Raw genomic sequence first — 6,000 nt, forward strand, 5'->3', positions numbered from 1 at the left:
CTTGTGAAAAAAAACCAGATCCTATTTTAATTCCATTCTCTGTTTGCTTGTGTCAAAATGTTACATTAAATCGAATAGGATTTTTCAATGTTTTTTTCCTGTTGATGGATAGATATAGCATGCACATATAGACTGATTGTGATGAATCCAAACATCTGTGGACATTGCTGAGTGGAATTTTCCCCTCCTGCTGCTGTCCTGTGAGCCTTCCCCCATTTAGTACTTAGGAAGACTGATGAGAGATTAACCATGCAATACTAAAGGGGGGGGCAAAGCTGGCGTAACCCCACACCAGCGTCTGTGCTACTTTACGCTGTGATAAAGTGGCACGGACATTGGCATGGGGGCACTTATGTGGCACCGCAGAGTGATGCAGCAGCGTGGAACTTTGCCACCAGCGCTGCCATGCGGGCAGCAAAAACTCAGAAGCGGGTAACCGCACCAGCATTGGGTGGGCGTTCCCAGGGGCAGAGCTGACGTTAGCTTCCAAACCCCTTTTGGCCTGGGAACGCCCCTCAATGCTGCAGCATTGCTATGCCACCAAATTGGCTGTCATAGCCCTGTGAAACTCCACGGAGGAGTTTCACGGGTTTCTATTTTTCTATTTTTAAATACTTTATTTTGTGTATTTTCTATCTGGGAAGCCTCTGAGCTGTGCTTCTCCTGGCCATCGACTACCGTATATACCCGTGTATAAGCCGACCCGCGTATAAGCCGAGGTGCCTAATCTCTCCCCAAAAATGGGGAAAAATTAGGCACCCGCGTATAAGCCGAGGGTCGGCTTATAACCCCTCTCCCCCACAGGCTTACCTGGGCTCCCGGCAGCAAGGGGCGCGGGCCTGGCGGCGGCAGCGGCAGCACAACCTGGCGAGGGCCGGGGCAGCCTCCCTGCAGCTGCAGAAGGCCGCCTCAGGCCGCCCTCGGCCGCGAGAAGCGGCGGTGCAGCCGGGCGAGGGCCGGGGCGGCCGGGCGAGGGCCGGGGCAGCCGCCCCAGGCCGCCCTTGGCTGCGAGAAGCAGCGGCGCGGCCGGGCGAGGGTCGGGGCAGTCGCCCCAGGCCGCTCTCGGCCGCAAGAAGCGGCAGCGCGGCCGGGCGAGAACCGGGGCAGCCACCCCAGGCCGCTCTCGGCCGCGAGAAGCAGCGGCGCGGCCAGGCGAGGGCCGGGGCAGCCGCCCCAGGCCGCCCTCGGCCGCGAGAAGCGGCGGCGCAGCCAGGCGAGGGCCGGGGCAGCCTCCCTGCAGCTGCAGGAGGCCGCCCCAGGCAGCTCTTGGCAGAAGGAAGCGGCGTGGGCCCGGCGGCGGCGGCAGTAACCGCGTAGAGTTCGGCTTTTTCAGCCTTTTTTGGGGGCTGAAAAACTCGGCTTATACGCGAGTATATACGGTAACTACCCCCCGCTTCAGGAACGGGCTGTCCATCTTCAGTTGGATGCTTGCCAATATGGTGTAAAGACTCAAAACAAAAACAACAGCAGAAAAAATAAGGAGGTCTGAAACTGAAGACCATGACATTTATTTATTTTTTGCCATCAAGTCACATCTGACTTATGGTGAACCCTGGTGGGGTTTCCAAGGCAAGAGTTGTTTGGAGTTGGTTTGCAATTGCCTGCCTCTGCATCATGCCCCTGGTATTCCTTGGAGGTCTCCCATCCAAATACTTGTCAGGGTCGACCCTGCTTAGTTTCTCAGACCTGACAAGAACAAGCTATGGGCTATCCAAATCAGGGCATGAGGTCATGACAACATACAAATAAGAAAGAAAGAAAAATGGTCATATTGGGGCAGTCCTGGTTACAGTGCAGAAGGCAGGTTTAGCTCCCCCTGTTACCACAGGACACAGGATTCATGTGTGTGCACATATGTGCACTTGATCCAGGTACAGGATCTTTGAGCCTATGTAGGAGAGGAGCTGTAGCTAAGTGGTAGAGCATCTGCTTGGCATGCAGAATGTCTCAGGTTCAATCCCTGGCAACTCCAGTTAAAGGGACTAGGCAGGTAGGTGATGTGAAAGACCCCTGCCTGAGACCCTGGAGAACCACTGCCAACCTGAGTAGACAATACTGACTTTGATGGACCAAGGGTCTGATTCAGTATAAGGCAGCTTCATGTGCGTATAAAGAAGCTGATTGTTTTAGAAGAGGCAGTTAATGGAGAGGTTAATGCAATTTTCCAGAAAACAATAGGAAAAGAGGGGAAAGAATATCAAATTAACAAAATAACACCCAGGGAAAATATTCTTTGGAGACAGTCAAATGGCTAATTCCTGGTCAGAAAGAAAGTTGCAATAGCCCACTCTGCACATAAAATCTGCTGTATCCCTTCCAGTGTAGATTTGTGTACCATGTGGATAAGGTGGAGTTAGACACTGTGGGACAAAAGCTGCAAACAAGCAAGCAAGGAACAGGGTTAGAGGAAGTTGAATCTGATAAAGCTGAAATGAGCAGGAGGAGGAAGGGTATTGCCTAAAATAGGTGATTGAGGAGATTCATTAAGCCATACTTGTGGAAAGCTAAGGCACCTGACTGTCAGGCTGCTATCTCGGTTTCGTTATTGCCTCCGTCTCTGTACTGTATTGTCTGCCCCCCAAGGTCGCATGCCTAAGCCTGGGAAAACTCAGCTCCTGGGAAACTGTATTCCTGCATGTAATCTCCCGCCTTTCCTGCCTTATAATATCTCCCAGCTAGTGAGCCTTTCATAGCTGTCATTTTATTCGTTTGCACTGTATGCCTATTTGATCAGTAAAAACCACCTGTTTGGACTCTATATGACTTTGTGGTGATTTCTGGTTCTGTGGGCCAAGGGCTGACATTATGACAGCTATAACACATCTTCACCGTTCTCCTAGCCAGGCTGGAGCCCAGGGGGGTTCGCCTGCCACTTGGATGGGAGCTGTGCAGCTCTCCAGGTGATCTACTACCCTGGAGCCCTTCTCAGAGGACCCTACTCTGTTACAGGACTTAATCGCTGAACTTTTCCGGACGAACCGAGAGGTTTGCCGCTTGAGGGGACTGGTGCACGCGCAGTGGCAATCTCTTACAGGACGTCTCTGGATGTTAACATCGGAGGACACTGATGCTCGTTTAGATCTTCAGGACTTGGATCAATTACTGGACGATGCCCGATTGGCGACTGAGGATTTACAAATATTAACTGGACTTTTGGATACTCTTATTTCTCGACAAACTCTTTCTACCATGGCGGGAGCCCCGCCGGAGGGTTTTTCCCTGATCCCGGATGCGGCCAGCTGCCAGGCTGAGGCCAAGCGAGTCGCTGTTAGCACCGCTCTTCTCCTTGTGGAATGTACAAAGGACACCCCGGTAGCCACCTTGACTCAAGTTTTGACCCCGACGTTTGGAGCCGAGGCATCCGCACTAGCGGTTCGAGTACAACCTCTGCTGGGCGGGGAAGCTGACCCTATACTCTTGCTCCTCGAGACAGAACTTTTGCCGCGCATTACAGCAGAGGCTGCCCTAAGACTTGAGAACGCCAAAGTTCTTGCGGATCAGCAAGCCGCCGAAGCGGCTAGGGTCGCAAGAGAGAGAGAGGCGGCGGAAGCAGCCAGGGCGGCTGCAGCACGGAATCAGGCGAACATGGACACGCGCCCCAAGGACTATGTACTGGGACTATCAGGTCTAACTTTTTCCCCGGCGTTTGCCCCGTCGCGTGCGACCCAACGCGCACGCCGTTTGGCTGACCGACGTCGAGACTCAGATGAGTCTGAAGACGAGGATTTATATGGGGATAGCTCTCAATGGGCCACGAGCTTCCGAACCAGTAAGCCTCATCTTACTGGTGGCCCAAGTGAGGAGGTTCATCTTTTACGAACCCAGAATCGGGAGCTCTCCGACCGTGTTGATCGTCTCCAAGAAGTAATGGAACTTATGCTTCACGAGAACAGGCAATTACAACAAACCCTGATAGCTCAGAGACAGCCCGTTCCGATACCGGGTCAGGGGGTACCCGTACAACCACCCGCTAATGTGCCTGCTCCACCATTACCTCCTGGAGCTCCTGTTGCTCCTCCGCTCAGACCACCTGTGCAGCCACCGGCTAATGTGCCCGCTCCACCCTTGCCTCCTGGAGCTCCTGTTGCTCCTCCGCCCGGACCACCCGTGCAACCGGGTCAGCCCGCGCCCGGTCCTTGGAAGCAACTCAAATTGAGGACTACGTATGACGGATCTCTTGAGACTTTGCCTTGTTTCTTGCATCAAGTGGACAGTTATATGCGAGAACAAGGTCAACTTTTCCCCACGGAAGATAGCCGGGTGCGGTACGTAGCTTCCCTCCTGACAGGCAAAGCGGCTGACTGGATGGTTCTCCAGTTTGACACCCGCTCTCGTGCGATTCGTTCCCTCAACAACTTCATGACTGCCCTGAGAAGGAGGTTTGAGGACCCCTTCCTGGGAGAAAGAGCCAAAACGGAACTCTTACAATTAAAACAAGGCTCTGCTACAGTTCGAGAATTTGCCGATGAATTCCAGCGACTGGCAAGTAAAATTGTAGGTTGGCCCGAGACCACCCTAATTCATCATTTCAGGGAAGCCTTGCATCCTGACATTCTGAACTGGTCTTACATGCGGGGCGATCCCGATACCCTCGAAGGCTGGATCCTATTAGCCGAGGAAGTGGAAAGCCGCCGCCGTTTTATTTCTCTCGTCCGTCAAAAGCACAAGGAGAAGGGCACCCCAAAGCCTCAACCCAAGGCACCACTGCTCGTCCCACGTAATCCCCCACGTCCGCTCCAGGAACGTGAAGCCCGATTTCAGAGGGGTGCCTGTCTTACATGCGGAGAAATGGGCCATTTTGCAACCGTTTGTCCACGCCGCCAGGAATTATTTCGTCCCAGCACGACAACCCGCGCCCGAGGTCGTCCACCACGCAGAGGCACCGCGGCCACCCGCAGCGCAGCTCCGGGAAGGCCCACACCCTCTGCACTCCATGCCGGGGACCCAGCCTCCCTGCCTGCTTCCAACGACCCCGCCGGGTCTCGGATTACAAGTGCCCCATTGGGGGACAGCTTTCCCTCTTCGGATGAGGAAAACCCTTGGATTTCTCCAGCCTTAAACCTGGAATCTCCCCTCGACTTGTCAAAAAACGGCTCCGGTCTGTGGTGAATGGAGCATCTCCACAGACCTCTCAGGATCTTCCTATCAAACCGAATGCTCCTACCAAAATCAAAGAAGTGGACTCCACCGTCTACGTAGATGCAGTTTTACAACAACTTAACGGAGGTCCTCAAATCCCCGTCAAAGCACTAATTGACTCCGGTTGCTGTCGCACTCTCATAAGCGAAGCCACGTTTGCTGCACTCAGAGCCGACTCAGAGGCTTTACCCGCCCCCGTCCAATTTGCTCAAATGGACGGGAGCCAATTCCAGGGGGGTCCAGTTGACCATCGCACCATAGGGGTGGCAATGGGAATTGGTTCCCACTGGGAACAAATAGACTTCACTATAGCCCCTATCCGATTTCAAGTGGTCTTGGGGATTAACTGGATTAAGGGACATAGTCCCAGTATTGATTGGGACACAAACACTATCTCTTTCGCTAGTCCCACCTGCGACCAGCATCGGCAAAACTTTGCTCTGCCATTTCCGCCCGTTCCAGCATTAACATCTACTGCCCCAGTACCACCGGCTCTACCCACTGTGTACCGGGACTTTGAAGATGTCTTCGACCTTAAGGAATGTGATGCCTTACCCCCCCACCGGGCCTCAGATTGTGCGATTGAAGTAGTAAAGGACTGCACATTAACCAAAAGTAAGATTTACCCTATGAGCGCTTCCGAGCGCACTGTCCTCCGGGACTTTTTGGACAAAAACCTCGCCAGAGGGTTCATTCGCCCTTCGAATGCCCCAAACTCGGCCCCCGCGTTTTTCGTCCGGAAAAAAGAGGGCGACCTTCGCCTGTGCATTGACTTCAGAAAGCTCAATGCGGTTACCCAGACCAACGCCTATCCTATCCCATTAATATCGGATATTTTGGGACAATTACAGGAAGGCCGTG

Source organism: Euleptes europaea, chromosome 4 (genome assembly GCF_029931775.1).
Source record: "Euleptes europaea isolate rEulEur1 chromosome 4, rEulEur1.hap1, whole genome shotgun sequence".
NCBI lineage: Eukaryota > Metazoa > Chordata > Lepidosauria > Squamata > Sphaerodactylidae > Euleptes > Euleptes europaea.